We start from the raw sequence: 19,056 nt of genomic DNA on the forward strand, positions 1-19,056 counted from the left end.
TCTGGGGCTTGTAGCGTGGATTTTATAAAGGAATCAATAGGACTACAGTCCCAGAATGTAAAGAAAAAACCTGGACTGAGGGAGGTGCTCCAGCATGGACCTGTGAACTGTGGGAGCGCTGCCATTCATTTGTGTATTGTAGTCCAAAACATCACTTACAAGACTGTTCTCAGTTCACGAATATTCTTTATAAAATATTGTGTAAAACATTTCAAAACAAACTTGGGGGCCTTGACTCTTTTAGTAGTTTCTTCTCGCTCAATTTTAATTCATTATAACATGCTTTGAAGGTCACAGCAGGAAACAGTTGTGCTCCAAGATTTTATTTTGTGTTTGTTCCCCTGAGGCTAGAAAACATTAACAGTTTATGTCTTTCTCATGGCTGTGTGTTTCCTACACAATACTGCTGCAATAGCGCCTTTCACATCCTTGTTTCTCAGAGTATAAATAATTGGATTTAGCATTGGAGTGATGACTGCATAGAACACAGTAATAAAACTGTTGTTGGCAGCAGAATAGACAGACATGGGTTGTATATACACAAACACCCCAGTGCCGTAGAACACAGACACAACCATGACATGAGAGCCACAGGTGGAGAAAGTTTTCCGCCTCCCCTCAGCTGAGTGTATCTTTAAGATGCTTGAGATGATGTAACTATAAGAAACAAGAAGCAGTAAGAAGCAGCTAGGACCCAGGAAACCTGGGGTGGTAAGAATCAACACCTCGTCCACTGAGGTGTCCGAGCAAGCCAGGCCCAAAAGAGGTGTTGCATCACAAAAGAAATGCTCAATGTGGTTTGGGCCACAGAAGGAGAGTCGCAATATTAGGGCAGTGTGCAGTGTTGAATGAATGAAGCCTCCAAGCCAAGCCGCAGCTGCCAACTGCCCAGTCAACCTCCAGCTCATGATCATAGTGTAACGAAGCGGATTACATATTGCAGCATAGCGATCATATGCCATCACTGCCAGTAGGAACATTTCGGCACTCCCCAACACATGAAAAAAGTACATCTGAGCGATGCAGCCACTGAAAGAAATGGTTTTCCTCTCCGTTAACTGATTGGTGAGCATTTTGGGGACTGTCACAGATGAATAGCAGATGTCTAGGAAAGATAAATTACAAAGGAAAAAATACGTAGGGTTGTGCAGTCGAGGGTAGATAGCGATGATTGCAATAACGGCTCCATTTCCCACTAAGGTCACAGTGAAGAAGACGGAAAATGTCAGAAAAAGTCAAATCTGCACCTCAGAGTCATCAGACATCCCCAGAAGGATGAATTCTTTCACCTGGGTTTGATTCTCTAGTGAAAAGATTGCACTGGCAGAAATCTGTTTAAAAAAGAATAAAACATTTTGATAATAGCAAATGACAGTGTAGTCCAAAATCAACAAAATTAATTCCCGTTATTATTTACAATTGTTTTATAATCTTATTTGACAGAGATAGCAAAATCTTAGGTGGCTATTTAGGGTTTGGCGGACTGTGGTCTGTTCTGCCAGGGCAGCAGAGATGTACTCTACTGCCCTAGCGGACTACAGCTTGCCATAACCAGTAGTTTCCCCCGCCAGTAGATCTCTGTGCCTTCAGAGGAGGCCACTACCGCAGTAGCTCATGTGAAGGCACAGTAAATTTGCTGAGTGGCCATCATATTTCATGCTGTACTCCAGTAAACCTTTTTTCTTTTCAAAAACAAACTCCCAAAGCCAGAGTTCGTTTTTCAAAAGCATAAATCTAATGACCCTGAATACCTGGATGTTTTTTTACCGTGGTGCAGTGAAAATTTGTATTTGTTTCTGTTAGGGACCACCAGGCTATCCTTAACGGTTTCAAACAGTAAAAAAAAGTACCTCAGATAGTTGGCCAGCTAATTTTGGGGCCGAACCTCAGTTTGCTGGACAGAGGGCCTAATTTAGACTTTGGCCAATGGGTTACTTCATCACAGATGTGATGCATATCCCGTCTGCTTTATTACACGTGTCATAGGATATAATGCATGTATAATAGGGCAGACAGGGTATCTGTCAATGTTTCTGATGGAGTAACCCATCTGCCAAGCTCTAAATCAGGGCCAGAGTTCTCCACCACATTTATGACAGAACACCCTATCCCAGAAAAACGTAACAACCCCCACTGATATTTTGACTGATATATCAAGAAGTAGACGTGAGAAATGACTGCCCATTTTCCCATCCAGTCGGGTAAAATACACTCTACTTTGGCTTGACCTTTTTGGGCGAAGGACCCCGCCTCAGCTGCAGAGTGTCAATATCCATAAAGTTACTATTAAAATAGTTGTTTGAGCGATGTCGAAAAAGAGTAAACGTACTCAAAAGTGTAAATTTACCTTCGTCAATCGGGTGCACAGAGAAAAAAGTGAGGCTGTCTTTTGAAAGGTTATGTTGCAAAATTGCAGACAAAAGAACATAAAGAATGATGCTAGAACTGGATTTCTGAGGCAAATGCTGTTGGTAAAGGTTTGTGCATTGTCACCTCTGATCTTGGTTTTGAAGTGAATTCAACTATTTTGTCAAAGGTTAATCATTTGTAACACTGTGTGCAGTGACCGGTGCCTCTTTTAATGGAGTTGAATGCTTTACTTTAACATTCATTAAAACTCTTTGTCTAGCACCAGCAAACCTTTAATCGTCTCTTTCTTTATCCTAACATTTTTACTTGGCTTTAACTCAAATATTTTTCCCTCTTTCTGTGGCATATATATAATTCAAATCTACCTTGTGCTGTTGTCTTGCTGACAGAGTATTCTATGAGCAGTTTAAATTAAAAGAAGTGAAGAAGACGGACAGAAAAAGATAGAAATAGGCCTGGATAGAGTGGGAGGGAGGTCTCGGGTTGAGAGAAAGGCACAGACACCACTAAGAGGGGACACGTAGAGGGAATTATTTACACTGTGATTTGCACAGAGCTAGTTACCTGTGGTTAAAAATAAAGGAAGAAGAATTAAAGGGCTGAATTAGGGGGGGTGGGGACAAGAATCCTGAGATCTGAAAATGCTGGAGTTTTTTCAGTCTGAAGCAGCTGCGGCTCCTTAGCAATGGCGAGGAGCGTCGCCCTACTGGCTCAGAGCCAACAACTGAAAAATAAAACAATATTTTATTATTGTTTTATTTTTCAGCTGCTAGCTGAGCCAGCATGTGCAGGGAGGTGCGGGATGAGGCTTGGCCATGGGAGTGGGGGGGTGTGGAGTGCACTTAAGTGTGCATGTCAGTTTGGCCGGCCGTCTTAGGCTGGCCAAACAGACACGCTCACTTGGGTTTCACTAACCCAGCTGTATTTGACAGCCGGGTTGAAGAAACAGCACAGACTCCCTGTGTCTGAGTGAGCGGTAAACCAGCCCCATCAGGCCAATCACCACACTATTCTCATGCTTGGTAATAGCATGAGCACAGCTTTGGACTACACAGGGAGTCTCTGAAGCTGCTGGTACTGCTGGGAACGGGAAGAGGAGCAATAGGCGACCGGCAGCACCAGGTGAGATTTTTTTTTTTTTAACTATTAAACCCCCCATGCGTGCTCCCTCATTGCACTCCCCCCTGGTGCACTCCCCCCGCACCTCCTACACCCACCCCACTAGTTTTAAATTGTGTCGGCCGCCACTGGTCTGAAGCATGATACTGCAAAGTAAAATTCAGCAAGATCAAAGGTGTATAAGAAATTTAAGATAATTTTAACCTTAGTATGTTAAGTAGTGGCTATCAAAGAGACCTACGAGGATAGTGTGTAAGACATACTTTATTTCAAGCCTCTTGAACACCTCTAAGATGCAGGCAAAGGCATACTCTAGCTCATCTTGCTGAAATCTGAGCCCCCACCAGCTTTCTGTGAAATAACAAGATTGCAGGACTTATGAAGTAAGAAATTCCAAACAGAAAAAGACTGACCACTACATGTCTACCTTTTTCCATTAAACAATAGCAGGAAGTGTGCAGTGGGTGAAGCAAACAATAATGGAATAGAAAACATATGGTAAAAGCGCATTGCAATCTAAGGTACAAGTATCTACCACAAAAGAATCCACAAACCATACAGAAGATATCAGGATTCTGCAGTTCTGCCACTAGATGTCACTCACGAGGGCCCTTTACAAACCTGCCATTATATCACTATAAATCAGTATACACATCAATTCTTACCATAATTAGTTTTGCTTAATCTTTTAGTCCAGGGTTCTGTTCCATGCCTCTGATGCATTATGATCCTTGTAGTTCCCTCTCTTTTCAGACCCTTCCTAGACCATGTCCTGGTAGTGATTTCCTGTTCATTAGAATTGTTCCTGGATCTGTTCCAGGTTTTCCTATTCCCTGTCTTGTGTTGTCTGGTTCCCCTGGCCTTCTCTTCCCAAGATCCCAGTTCAGCCTTACCTTCATTCGTGGTTCCCTGATTCCCTGCACAGAGTCAAGTTCCTGCACCTAGCTCTCACCCAGCACCTGTGTTCCTACCCTGAGCCTCCAGCTGTGTCAGCCCTGTGAGAGAGCAGCTGCTTGCTTCTGACTTCTGCTGAGTCTCCTTTTGCCTTGTGTTCCTGCTGCTGTTATTACAGGCGTGTTCTTTGATTATGTTTTATTTGTTCCCTGTTCCCACTTTATTGTTTTCGGCTACTTGTAGTATATGTTTGTGTCCCTTGTTTTTTGCATCTCTGTTCCTATGTTAGCCATAGTCATCTGTCTGCATTTGTCTTGATATGCTCTAATAAATGCAGGGTCCTATCCTAGTATTATGTGTTCCTGTTTGTCGGCATATTTCTGTATTGCTTTGTATGAGTGCAGATCTTTCATAGCCATTTTCCTGACCCTGACTCCAGCCTTCTTTTGTCTGAGCCCAGTTTCTGTTTAGGTGTGCCTTGTTCTGTTCCCTGCTGTTCTGTTTTGTACTGTTATCCTGAGTTTCAGTGTTTCCAAGGCTGCCAGTTAGATTCCAGGGCTTGAGCCTTTGACATAGAGAACCATTCAGCACACCTTCTACATAGAAGTTGCTCGGTGTCTCCCAGAATTCTGTGTGATTAATGTGTTCCTTGCTTTCGCATAAAGTCATTTCACCTCATGAAGAGATCATTTCTGAGGAGCATACAAACTATTATTTATGATAGTTTGCCCATTGTTTCTCTGCTTACCTTTCTATTATGTGTACATGTGCTTCCCTTGCATACTTCCAGTTCCTCATTCATTACCTGCTCAAACCTGCTTCCAGCCCTCAGCTTCCATCTGTTTCCATTCCAACATTCAGGTACTTTCTTGTTTGTATTCCCTTCAGAGACCACACACAAACCCTGTATCCAGTCTTATCCCTGGCTCACCCAGCTAGTCCTCTGACCAATCACCCTGCTAGTTTTCTGCTAGAGCTTTGACAGAAGGAAGACACAAGTCACATAACATTGTTAAGAATTCAGTAAGGCTTAAGAGTGCTAATCTAATGCAGTTAGGAAAAGCATGTACACAAATATAGAAAACTGTATCAGGTTGCCTAGAAAGAGAGTTCACATGCCATCCCTAGGGCACACCTACAACCCTACATTTCAACAAATCAGAATCAATATAGAAAAAATCCCTTTAGGGAAGCAGGTTTCCTTCTGACCATGTGCTCATAATGACCTCTCTGCATCTTCAGTCCAGGTGGCCATGATTTTGTCCATGCTCATGTTGGTGACTATGATCTTTGGTATGCCTCCCCATGTCTTAAACACTTTTCATTGTGCTAAAACTCACACAGCACTCAGTGACCCACTTGAAGGTATAGTCCACCAAGATTAAAGCCTATATTTCCTTAGAGGACAACAATTCAAAAGGGCCCAGAATAGACAGGCCAGATTTTGACCATGGTTCAGCCGGAACCTCATAGGTGACAGATCAGCTGACTTCACAACCAGCGACTTGCTATTTCCAGCTCACAAGAGGCAACCCTTCACTACCTCCTCCACCTGCTTGTCCACCTTGGGCCACCAATATTTCTCTCTTACCATAGCTTTAGTGAGCTCTTCCCAAAATATCCTTTGTTAGGCAAGATAATGACCTTGCTGCTCAAACCATTGGATGTATAAGCTTTTTAACCCTAGACAATCCTTCTTCAGTGATGTTCAGTTCACTCCTTACATTCCAATGTTACTTTAACGGTTTTAACATAGCGTAATTAGGCTATCCTTCAACCATGTACGTAAATATGAGAATAGCAAGATATCAGTCATGTGGAGCTCCCGTCATGCTCAGTGACTGAACCCGACCAAGAGGTGCAAGATGGCCACTGTTAGCACGGAGGAGACGCTGGCCGAGTGAATGTCGTGGCAGAACGCAGGAGCGGTGCAGAGACGCAGTAATGGTTGTGTCGCTTTTTCGTACCATACTCCGCGATTCCTGATTCTTTAAAGGCACCCTGCCCAGTGAGACGAGCACTCCTGAGGAGTTGCAAGTAGTCAAAAACTTTTAACCACTTTAACCATTGGGGACACCTTTGGGAACATGACGGGGGAGTTTTCTTGGCTTCGGTGTTTAGCAAGATGTCAGCCCAGCTCTCCAGGCTGCACTTCCAAGGCAGAAGGGAGCTTCGCAGAATAACACCAGTGGTGGCTGGGGGTTTCTAGGAGAGGCAGTAGGCCTTGCATTACTAACTTACAAGGACACTTTTAAAGATAGGTACGGTCTGGACACATTGCCAACACCTATTTTCAAGCTGACTGCAGTTTTCGGGGGTCATAAGGCCCCACCTTCTACACCATATTACACTATTCTGTAGAATAGAGTACAGAGGAGCAGTGGTGGTTGAGAGCTGGAGGGAGAAAGTCTGCCTTTCTTCAAATCTACAGCTAGCTGACACTGTCGTGAGACTAGTTTCGCCATGTGTAGGAAGTTGGTTCTGTATGCACTATTTCAAAGTAAGAAATAGCATGCACAGAGTCCAAGGGTTCCCCTTAGAGGTAAGATAGTGGCAAAAAGAGATAATTCTAATGCTCTATTTTGTGGTAGTGTGGTAGAGCAGTAGGCTTATCAGAGGGTAGTGTTAAGCATTTGTTGTACACACACCGGCAATAAATGAGGAACACACACTCAAACACAATTCCAGGCCAATAGGTTTTTGTATAGAAAAATATCTTTTCTTAGTATATTTTAAGAACCACAGGTTCAAGATTTACAATCAATACTTCAAATGAAAGATACTTCACTTAGGTATCATAGGAACTTTGAATCAGCAAAATAGCATATACAGTTTTGGCAAAAATGGCAATAAGCTATTTTAAAACTAGACACTGCAAATTTCAACAATTCCTGGGGGAGGTAAGTATTTGTTAGTTTTGCAGGTAAGTAAACCACCTACAGGGTTCAAAGTTGGGTCCAAGGTTGCCCACCGTTGGGAGTTCAGGGCAACCCCAAAGTTACCACACCAGTAGCTCAGGGCCGGTCAGGTGCAGAGGTCAAAGTGGTGCCCAAAACGCATAGGCTTCAATGGAGAAGGGGGTGCCCCGGTTCCAGTCTGCCAGCAGGTAGGTACCCACGTCTTCGGAGGGCAGACCAGGGGGGTTTTGTAGGGCACCGGGGGGACACAAGTCAGGACAAAAAGTACACCCTCAGCGGCACGGGGGCGGCCGGGTGCAGAGTGCAAACAGGCACCGGGTTTGCAATAGGTTTCAATGGGAGACCCAGGGGTCTCTTCAGCGAAGCAGGCAGGCAAGGGGGGGCTCCTCGGGGTAGCCACCACCTGGGCAAGGGATAGGGCCACCTGGGGGTCACTTCTGCACTGTAGGTCGGATCTTTCAGGTCCTGGGGGCTGCGGGTGAAGTGTCTTTACCAGGCATTGGGTTCTTAGAAGCAGGCAGTCGCGGTCGGTGGGAGCCTCTGGATTCCCTCCGCAGGCGTCGCTGGGGGGAGGCTCAGGGGGGTCAATTCTGGCTACTCACAGGGTCGCAGTCGCCAGGGAGTCCTCCCTGTAGTGTTGCTTCTCCGCAGGTCGAGCCGGGGGCGTCGGGTGCAGAGTGGCAAGTCTCACGCTTCCGGCGGGAAACGTGCAGTCCTTTAAAAGTTGTTTCTTTGTTGCAAAGTTGTTTCTTCTTTCGAGCAGAGCCGCTCTCCTCAGGAGTTCTTGGTCCTTTTAGATGCAGGGTAGTCCTCTGAGGCTTCAGAGGTCGCTGGACTCTGGGGAACGCGTCGCTGTTGCAGTTTTTTCTTGAAGTGGGGAGACAGGCTGGTAGGGCTGGGGCCAAAGCAGTTGGTGCCTCCGTCTTCTCTGCAGGGCTTTCAGGTCAGCAGTCCTTCTTCGTCTTCAGGTTGCAGGAATCTCTCTTGCTTGGTTCTGGGGGCCCCTAAATACTCAATTTAGGGGTGTGTTTAGGTCTGGGGGGTTAGTAGCCAATGATTACTAGTCCTGAGGGTGGCTACACCCTCTTTGTGCCTCCTCCCTGAGGGAGGGCACATCCCTAATCCTATTGGGGGAATCCTCCATCTGCAAGATGGAGGATTTCTAAAAGTCAGAGTCACCTCAGCTCAGGACACCTTAGGGGTTGTCCTGACTGGCCAGTGACTCCTCCTTGTTTTTCTCATTATCTGCTCCGGCCTTGCCATCAAAAGTGGGGCCGTGGCCGGAGAGGGCGGGCATCTCCACTAGCTGGAGTGTCCTGTGTTGCTGTAACAAAGGGGGTGAGCCTTTGAGGCCCACCGCCAGGTGTTACAGTTCCTGCAGGGGGAGGTGAGAAGCACCTCCACCCAGTACAGGCTTTGTTACTAGCCACAGAGTGACAAAGGCACTCTACCCATGTGGCCAGCAACATGTCTGGTGTGTGGCAGGCTGGCAAAACTAGTCAGCTCACACTGGAAGTCGGGTATGTTTTCAGGGGGCTTCTCTAAGATGCCCTCTGGGGTGTATTTCACAATAAAATGTACACTGGCATCAGTGTGCATTTATTGTGCTGAGAAGTTTGATACCAGACCATATACTCTTATGGCTACCCTGCACTTACAAAGGTTTTGCTTAGACACTGTAGGGGCATGGTGCTCATGCACCTATGCCCTCACCTATGGTATAGTGCACCCTGTCTTAGGGCTGTAAGGCCTGCTAGAGGGGTGACTTATCTATCCCATAGGCAGTGTGAGGTTGGAATGGCACACTGAGGGGAGTGCAATGTTGACTTAGTAATTTACTCCCCACCGGCACACACAAGCTGGCAAGCAGGGTGTCTGTGCTGAGTGAGGGGTCCCCAGGGTGGCAAAAGGCATGCTGCAGCCCTTAGAGACCTTCCCTGGCATCAGGGCCCTTGGTACCAGGGGTACCAGTTACAAGGGACTTACCTGGATCCCAGGGTGTGCCAATTGTGGAAACAAAGGTACAGTTTTAGGAAAAGAACACTGGTGCTGGGGCCTGGTTAGCAGGCCTCAGCACACTTTAAAATCATAACTTGGCATCGGCAAAGGCAAAAAGTCAGGGGGTCACCATGCCAAGGAGGCATTTCCTTACACCATGGCTATTCTTTACTCTCCTAGTTTTTCCAGCTTCCAGGACCAAGAGCCCCTAGCACACTTGCAACTCTGAAAGCTGATCGAGGACATTAGGACCTTGGTCCCTTAATTCCCTCAGTTCTCAGAGTGGTAAACGACTACAGAAGTGAGATTGAGCCTTCCCTGTGAACAGTGGCAGTAGGCGACAAAGCCCATCAAATGTGTGCTAAGAGACAAAAGTAGGAGGAGCAGGGAAGAAGGGGTAAAAAGGAGGAGATGGGGAGGGAAGAATAAGGAGAAAAGAGAGAAGGAGGAGGGTGAAAAGGAAAGAAAAAATTTCCATTATGAGATGAAACATCGGCGATACCTCTCTCATGCCACGCCAGACCAACAAGGCTGCTACAGCTAAAAGCACTAAAACTCTCCCCAAGAAACGAAAGTCGGCTCCACAGGGCAACTCACTGAGACAATCCGGGGGAGAAGGAGGTGGACAACTAGCGATAGGAGGTGTGGGCCAGGATCCTCTGCAACCATCTATGGGTACTACTCAATTTACTGATCAAGGCTCCACCTCCACTCCCTCCGGCTTGGAATGTACCTCTGAGGCTGAGTCCACCTAGACGAAGGTTGAGACCTAAAATAGGATCTTCCACCTTTTACAAACTAATGGGCAAGCTCTGCAAGCACAGTCAGGGACTCGAGACAATGATAACACCACTGCTGTTTCCCATCATAGTCCTGACCTCCTTTCTACACAGTCATCTGCCACTACTAATCTTTCCCTTAATATGGAAGCAACTGATTCTTTCAGGGAGAAACTATATCCTCTTTTTGTACAAAGCAGCGGAAAAGGGGGGAGCAGGATGGCAGTAATAATGACTTTCAGGACCAAGCTCATTCAGACTATTCTGCCAACTCCATTAACGATCTTCTATTTGGCACCGTGCTAAAGCGAACCATGGTTGAAAGGCCTCCCCCAAATCTGACTCTAACATCAGCTCTGGGGCAGCAATGAATCACTTTGTAATGGAACAAAATCCAGGGGTAGTCCCAGTAGGACTTCACTGCCCTCTTTGTCCTCCCGACCCTCCATCTTCAATTGAATTAAAATTAATCCAGATACTCAGTGAGATTATAGTACTGAAGGTTTCGCAAGATAAAGCTAACAGGAAAATTAATGATCATTTGGAACAGATTAACTCTAGTATATCCCATTCACAGAGGATTTCTAAGGTTGAACAAAGGATCTCAGACCTCGAGGATACACAAACCCGGCAAGAGTCAGTGATGGCCTAATCACAGCTGGACGTGGAGGAGATTCGGCTTACACTTGACGATAATGAAAATAGATCACGACGTTCTAACATGAGATTTACTGGGATTCCTGAAGACCTCAAGGCAACATCCTCAATGCCAGAAGTAGTATCTCATCTCATTTATAAGTATATACTTCTGAAAAAAGTGGACACTAGGACCGACTTATCCATTATTCGGGCTAATAGCGTCCCCTTTACTAAACCATTGTCTTTTATATATCCACATACTGTTATAGTAAATTTTGGGGACACTAGGATTAAGGAGCAGGTCCTCTCCTATGCGATGAGAGTAAAAACTTTAAAAACAACTGAGAACTATATTTTCAAAGTTTTCATCGATATGTCCAGTGCTGCTGCTCGCTGGCGCCGTGAATTTGTAGGTCTCATAGATCACTTTAAAAAAACAGGGGCTCCAGCAGGCATTGTTCAACTAGCATATTTAAAAGTGTTGCATAAGGGACAGGCCCATATTTTTCAAAATGTGCAAAAGGCCAGAGACTTAAATGAATAGTAAAAAGGGGGCGATCTCCATCCAAGCTATAAGGGAGCAGGAATAGAGAAATATCACGGTATCAAGGAGGCGTTAACCTTTTTTTTTTTTCTCTTTACCAGGGCCCAGTATGGTCTAGTTTTGTTCAACATGGTCAATCTTGCTCGCTCTTGGGGTTGGGTTCTCGAGTGCCACACTTATGCACTCAAGTACTAGTGGGGGTGGGGGTGAGGGAGGGATGTGGGTTGAGGGTGCTCTGAGAGTCCCTAAGCAGGAGGGTCTCGAGTTCAGATCACTCAGGGAGGTAGGGGAGAGATGGGGTGGGTTCAGGGTTGGAATAAGGGAAGCCACATGGTGGGATTCAAAGAATGAAAAAAATCTGATTTTTTTTACGAAGTGGTATATTCTCGATATAGCTGGATGAGGTCCACTATTGAGCTATCTAACAAGCATGGTGAAGCTTAAAGAAATTTCCTGCAATGTAAATGATGTCTCAAATAGGCAAAAATACAAGGCAATGTTAAAATGGTTGATTTCATTCAACCCAATGTCATTTATTTCCAAGAAACACATCTGAAGAGTAACAGCTCCAAAATATATATTCCAAAACAGTACTCAGTGGCTTTATTCGCCTCATCGGGACTAGCAGTCAGAGGGGTGGTAACATATCTCAGTAATACATTTGACTGGATCATAAAAGATGTTATTAGAGACCCCAAGTGTAGGTGGATCTGGCTCAAAGCTTTATTATCTGGAGGCCCAGTTAATCTGGTTAATTACTATGGGCCAGTCACAGATGGAGCTGAGTCACTAATGCAACTCTATAATATTGCTATCAGTGCCACCGACCCTTTTATTATGGGAGGGGATTTTTATTTCATTCAGGATATAAAATTGGATACCTCTAATCAGGAAAAAAGGCAACTAAAATCCAAAACTAAAAGATTTTTTAATATTATAAAAAGTGATTTTCAGTTAATTGACCCCTGGCGAGAACAATATCCAGTAGCCACTCAATATACTTGTTTTTCGCATCGATACAGAACTGCCTCCCGGATAGATTTATTTTTAATATCTCGTACGCTGAAGAGGGTTGGGTCGAAGATATGGGCAAATGTTTTTTCTGACCATTCAGTGGTCTCAGTAACATTAGAACTTGAACTAGCTAGCAAAGAAAGAGCCAGATGGCAGTTAGATTGATTTTTGCTTAGTAATCCGAAGTGGGTCACAGATATGAGTAAATTTATACAGGAGTTCTTCCAGCCTAATCAGAATTCTTCACCCCCATTCAATGTATGGGAAGCATTCAAAGTGACAGCCAGGAGCCAAATTATTTCTTTTAAAGTAGAGAGCGAGAGCTTCAAATTAAAAAACTTCAGATGGCAATGTATAAGGCGAAAGCCAAATGTATTAAAACAGGAGGTCAGGGAATGGCCAGGCGGAATCTTAGTCAAACTAGGGTTAAGTTAAAAGATTTTTTTGTTCTTGAGGAATTAACTAGCTCGAGGGCGTATCAACAGCAGGTCTATGAAGAAATCAACAGATAGCTAAATACCTGGCCTGGGCCACTTGCACAAACTACAAAAAACAGACAATACATCAAATACAGGATCCCAATACTAGCATTATTGTTACTGAGGATGAGGATATTGCTCGGGTATTTATTGCAGATTACTCTAGAACTTATGAGACTGACTATGTAGTTTCACTGGCACAGTTAGAGCAGTACTACAAATCTATCAAGTTACCCAAAATCTCGTTGAAAGTTCAAAACGACATAGTACAGAAGATTATCCCACCGGAGATTATGGGACCTATCAGGAAAATTCCAAGTGCTAAAGCTTAGGGTGAGGATGGCTTTCCAGATGAATTCTACAAAACCTTCTGTGAGGAGCTTGCACTGTTTCTTTCGGTTTTATATAAAGCAATACTCCAGGGAGCAGTAATTCCTGCAACGTTCAAAGAATCAACAATAGTTAGCTTTCTGAAAAAAGTATAACAATCAGCTGAAACCTAATGCATACCATCCCATCAGTCTGCTGAACGCAGATTATAAAATCTTAACAAAGATCTGGGCTATCAGGATCACACCAGTCATGCAGCAATTAATACATAAAGATCAGAACGGTTTTGTTGCTAGCAGGCTGATAATTTCCAAATACAAACTTCTTAATACAGGCAATTGACTATTTCTCGGTCAATATTATCCCTGCAGCAATGATAAAGCTAGACGCAGAGAAAGCTTTCAATATAGTTAACTGGGGAGCCTTGTTACATTACCTAACTAAATTTGGCTTCCCTATGCAATTTACGTTGATGATAAGCATCTGTACCAGGATGCTCAGGCTAGAATTGGTATTAATTTAAAGGTTAGAGGCACAATCCAGATTAAGAGAGGTACTAGACAGGGATGTCCCCTCTCCCATACTCTTTGCCTTTTTTATTAAACCTCTTGCCCAGATAATATGTAGCTCGAAGGAAATCATTTCCCTTATTGCTAATATGCCCATAATCAAGCTCTTCTCTGACAACATTAGTTCATATTTAAAATCAGAGACTGATAATATCCAAAGAGTACTGGATCAGATCAATGAGTTCACTCAAATAGGGGGTTACAAGATTAATGTAAAAGTAAAACAGAGGTTCTTTTATTTAATGCAGTAATAGAGAATCTTCCTCATACTTTACAGTTGCAAGCTCATTCATCCGAACCTATTAGGTTTCTGGGAATTTATGTCACAAAGAATTACGGACATCTGTTTCATCTTAATTATCTTAAGATGCTTGCAAAAGTACACGCACTTTTGGATAGATGGATAGCTCTTCTGTTGACTTTGATAGGGAGGGTCTCCTCAATCAAGATGTCAATTCTCCCGTTGTTTCTTTTTTTATTCAATAATGTCCCAAAATGAATTAACAGTGCTTACTTTCGTGAACTCGATTACATGATACAATATTTTGTATGGAGGAAAAAAAGCTCCATGGGTAAGGCTTTCAGTTATTCAACTCAACATAAAGCAAGGGGGCTTTGCACCCCCTAATTTTCAAGTTTAGTATCGGGCCGCATTGCAGGATATATTGGCACGACTCTTGGCTATTGGAGGAACCATGGAACATTTTTTGGTTAAAAGAATGTTTGCAGAATCAGCAATAAGTCTCCCAGCATTTATTGAAACCACAAAACTTCCAAAAAAACCTCAATATAAATATATTTATAATTTCAGGAAAAGAGCAGAGATCTTAAGCAAAGCATATCAAATACCAACATGTTGTATTTATTTACAGTTACAGGAGTGTAAATATTTTGGTTTATATCTTCCAGAAACAGTAATAGACCAATGGAATAGAAAAGTTTTTAAAGAGATTGGCGACTTTATTTTAAGAGGTACATTACTTGGGAGGAGATTACAAAAAGGCTCGGGATTTGGCAACTAGACTTTTTTTTAGCTTTTTCCAGATTTCCCATTTTCTTACAGCCAATATACCTCAGGAAAATACCCTGGAACATCTAACATAGAGGTCTTTAATCAGATGTAATGAACTTGGTACAGGGAATTGGTACAGACTCCTAGTTGATAGCCATGCCTCGACAATAATTTCCAATTTCAGGGATAATATTTTTAGAACAACACAATGCTTAATATCTAATGAGAAATTGACAATTATTTCGGAAGTAGGCTATAACTCTTTGAGGGCAGCTAACTATAAAAGAATGTACTTTCTTTCCAGATGGATGGCTTACTATACATAAAATGTTCCCGGCAGTTCCCAATCAATGTTTTTGTTGCTATCAGGAGGGGAGCAGGAACTGGCTACATGTTTATTTAGACTGCCCTAAACTAATGAAATTCCGGCTGGAAATAGAGAATTAAACAAACCTCAGCTCCAACTTTAGGATCCAGGGAGATCCATACTTAGTTCTGTTTGGAGTTTCCGAGAAAACACGTCAGCTAATAAAATATCAACACTACTTTATAGCGATAGTTTTGGCTGTAGCCTGATCATTAATACTTCAGCATTGGTGCACTCAAACGATTCCTACCATGCAGAATTGGTGGAATAAAATGCTAAGATCTAGGAATTATGAGGAAGCATACTGTAAACGTGTTGGGAGCAAAAAAAGATTTACAGCTATATGGTGCTACTTAGAGGAGTAGTAAGTTATAAATAAGGAAAGTTAGTCTGGTGGGAAATAGAGCTTGTCAATATAATATATTTATGGACACACTATATTGAATGATTGTAACTTTGATATGGTTATAAATCGAACACAGATTAGAACCAATGTTTAGCTGATTCTATTATCAAGATTTATATGCCAAGGTTATTGGGATCTGACCACCCAAAGAAAGTGGACTGTCTCAGTTTAATGCTACTTAGGCATAATTCTTGTACTATTTTTGTATAGTTTTACCTGAAATAAAAATAAAACTTAAAAAAAAAAAAACATGTACGTCATGTCCTGGCCAGACTCGTGCTTCAATTCTTCTGAAGCTGTCTGCATAATCCACAGGACAAGTGGATCTTTGCTCATCAACACAGACTTCTTAAGAAGTAAATGTGACAAATAGTTTGCTGCCGCATAAAGAGACCAGGGTGGTATTCCACTCTGAAATTGAGCTCAAACTCTTTAATTTATCTCTAAATCCTGAGGGTATCTCTCTCAGAACACTTGAATGTAAAAATCTGGACAGAGTCTGTGGTCAGACCTTACAATTGAGGAAAACCTCGACTGGAACATTCTTAAATGCTGCATGTCCCATACAGGTGTTTTAATGCTCAATCCCTAACGTTCCTCGGCTCCTTTGAAAAAGCATAATACAAATGCTAAAACTCTCTTCTCCACTATTTGGGACAATACAGCTCCTATGCTGTGCATGCTAGCATCTGTGAACATTATAAAGTTTCTTGCAACATGAAAGTGTCCAAAAGTAGCAATCTTGCCAATCTCTAGTTTCACCATGAGGAAGTTTTGTTACATTCATCCAATCAGGAGAGTCCAAGGGCCATATTTATACTCCGTTTGCGGCGGATTTGCGTCATTTTTTTTAACGCAAATTTGACGCAAAACGAACTCCATATTTATACTCTGGCGTTAGGCGCGTCTAGCGCCAAAGTCCATGGAGTTTGCGTCATTTTTTTGCGTGGACACCTACTTTGCGTTAATGATATGCAAGGTAGGCGTTCCCATCTAAAAAATTTACTCCGAGGCATGTGCGCCGTATTTACACTCCCGGGCAAAAATGACACCCGGGAGTGGGCGGGTCAAAAAAAATGACGTACAGCCGCTTTTGCGTCGTTTTTTAGCGCCTGGTCAGGGCAGGCGTTAAGGGACCTGTAGGCTCGGAAGGAGCCCAGAGGTGCCCTCCCATGCCCCAAGGGACCCCCCCTGTCACCCTTGCCCACCCCAGGAGGACGCCTAAGGATGGAGGGCCCCATCCCAGGGAACATAAGGTAAGTTCAGGTAATTTTTTTTTATTTTTTTTTTGGCATAGGGGAGCCTGATTTGTGCCACCCTACATGCCACTATGCCCAATGACCATGCCCAGGGGATAGAAGTCCCCTGGGCATGGCCATTGGGCAAGGGGGCATGACTCCTGTCTTTGCTAAGACAGGAGTCATTTCAATGGGGGTTGGGAGTCAAAAAAATGGCGCAAATCGGGTTGAGGCGAAAATTTTGCCTCAGCCTGACTTGCCCCATTGTTTGGCACCCAAGCTCCATATTCCCCTACGCCGGCGGTGCCTGGTGTACGTCATTTTTTTTGACGCACACCAGGCAGCTCCGCCGGCTAACGCCTGCTAACGTCATTGAATAAATACGGCGCCCGCATGGCGCTTCAGAATGGCGTTGGGCGGCGTTAGATTTTTTGACGCACAACTGCGTTGGTGCAGTTGTGCGTCCAAAAGTATAAATATGGCCCCAAGTCCCTACCCAGATGGGGCCATATGCTCACTGTGACACTGGAACTAGGCTACACCAGAATGATGAGCCCCATTCAGGGCAAAACTGCTCTTGTGTCGCTTGTTTTTCAGTGCCGGGAGGACCTTGTCCGGCAGAAGCACTGTGCTAGTGGAACAGGGTCAAGGATAATTTGCAAATGACCGAGTCAGAACTTACGTGGCATTGTGTACAAAATAACAATGAACTAGGATACGGTCCAAGTAATTACACAAACACAACTCAATGTAGGGTTTTACAAAACATGGTTAATAGACCAGTGTAGCGCCAAATTTATGGATGTAAAGTCATTTTTGGGACGTGGAAGCCTACCTTGCCTTAATGAGATGCAAGGTAGGCGTTCCTGTGCAAAAAATGAATTTATGGCCTTAACGCCATATTTATACTCCCATGCAAAAATGGTGCACGAGAGGGAGGAGAGGTCAAAAAATGGTGCAATGCTTGCTTTGCCTCATTTTTTTAATGCCTGGGTCAGGGCAGGCGTTCGGGGACCTGTGGTCCTATTTCCCTGGTGGAACACCATGGAATAAGCTTACAGGGGCCATCCCCAGGCCCCAGGGACACCCCCATCCACACCAGAGGGACAGCGGAGGATGGGGGACCCCATCCCAGGTAAGTACAGGTAAGTATTTTATTTTTTAAAGTGCCATAGGGGGCCCTGAAATGGGCACCCATACATGGCACAGGGTGCAATGGCCATGCCCAGGGGACCCTGGTCCCCTGTGCTGGCCATTGGGGTGGTGGGCATGACTTCTGTCTTTTCTAAAACAGGAGTTATGTGGTATGGATGGTTTTGCATCAGAAAATGACTCTAGGCAGGTTAGGGTCATTTTTTTTGACTCTAACCTGCCTAACATCATTTTTTGGTGCAAAACCCCCTTCTTCCATACCGCTAGCCCCACCAGACTAACGTCATTTTTTTTACACTAGCCTACCCTTTGCACCGGTGCTCGACTTTTTGATTCTGCACACACAAACTGGAAGAAGCGGAATGATAACAGACTCACTTGTGGCTGAAAGAAAGAATGAGCACGGGCAGGACAAATTCTGGCAGCACTCTGGGACCAGGTTATTTCTTGGCGCAAGACTGCCTGCTCGCCATGTATGCTACAATGAAATCCTGTCTAGGGAAAACCCAGTACGTGCTTCGTAATACAACTCACACCAAAAAGTAACACACAAGTATAAAATACAACAGATCACATTACATGAATGTTTCGTACACATACCTATATCAGTGCCTGTTCTTTAACCAAAACTATATTTTCATGTAAAAACATATATCTGTCAAACTGTTCTACTAAAGGCACACTTGAGGAACAGTTAACGAATTAGAAACATTCATCAAAGTAAGAATATAAATCATAATGCAGTTTTAATTTTGTTGTTCGTCTAAGGGCAGAAAATATCTCATAGAGTGAGGCAACGTGTAGTAAGAGCAGCACACCCTCAAAGAAAATGCTAATACTTTTATTAATTACATTTATATTAAATGTATGTGTTGGTGAATCATTTGTATAGCAACATTGTGCATGCAATAAAATATTACATGATATTTTGTTTGTGTGAGAACGAAAGTATTTAAAATTAGGTGTTTAAATACATTAAAGATTTAACATATTTATATAGCAAATGAATTATTGCTACTGCCAGCGTCCCGGTAACATTGTTAAAGAAAGCAGAAATCAACTCTGCGGGTCACACACCATAAACCAGTGGTTTTCAAATGTGGTAATGCTGCGTCCCTCCCCCCAGTGGAAAAAAAAAAATCATAGGGCCCCCCCATCTGATTTTTTCATATGTATTCTATTAAGTTGGCAATGTTTAAATAAGTCTAGACTTATTTAAACATTGCAG

General features: G+C 43.5%; 1 pseudogene; it reads right to left on the reverse strand.

Moving 5' to 3' along the window:
- Positions 1 to 211: 211 nt before the first annotated feature.
- LOC138293847 (olfactory receptor 4E2-like) overlaps positions 212 to 19,056 on the reverse strand; it is a 45,277-nt pseudogene continuing 26,432 nt past the window's right edge.

This window comes from Pleurodeles waltl, chromosome 4_2 (assembly GCF_031143425.1).
Source record: "Pleurodeles waltl isolate 20211129_DDA chromosome 4_2, aPleWal1.hap1.20221129, whole genome shotgun sequence".
Classification (NCBI taxonomy): domain Eukaryota; kingdom Metazoa; phylum Chordata; class Amphibia; order Caudata; family Salamandridae; genus Pleurodeles; species Pleurodeles waltl.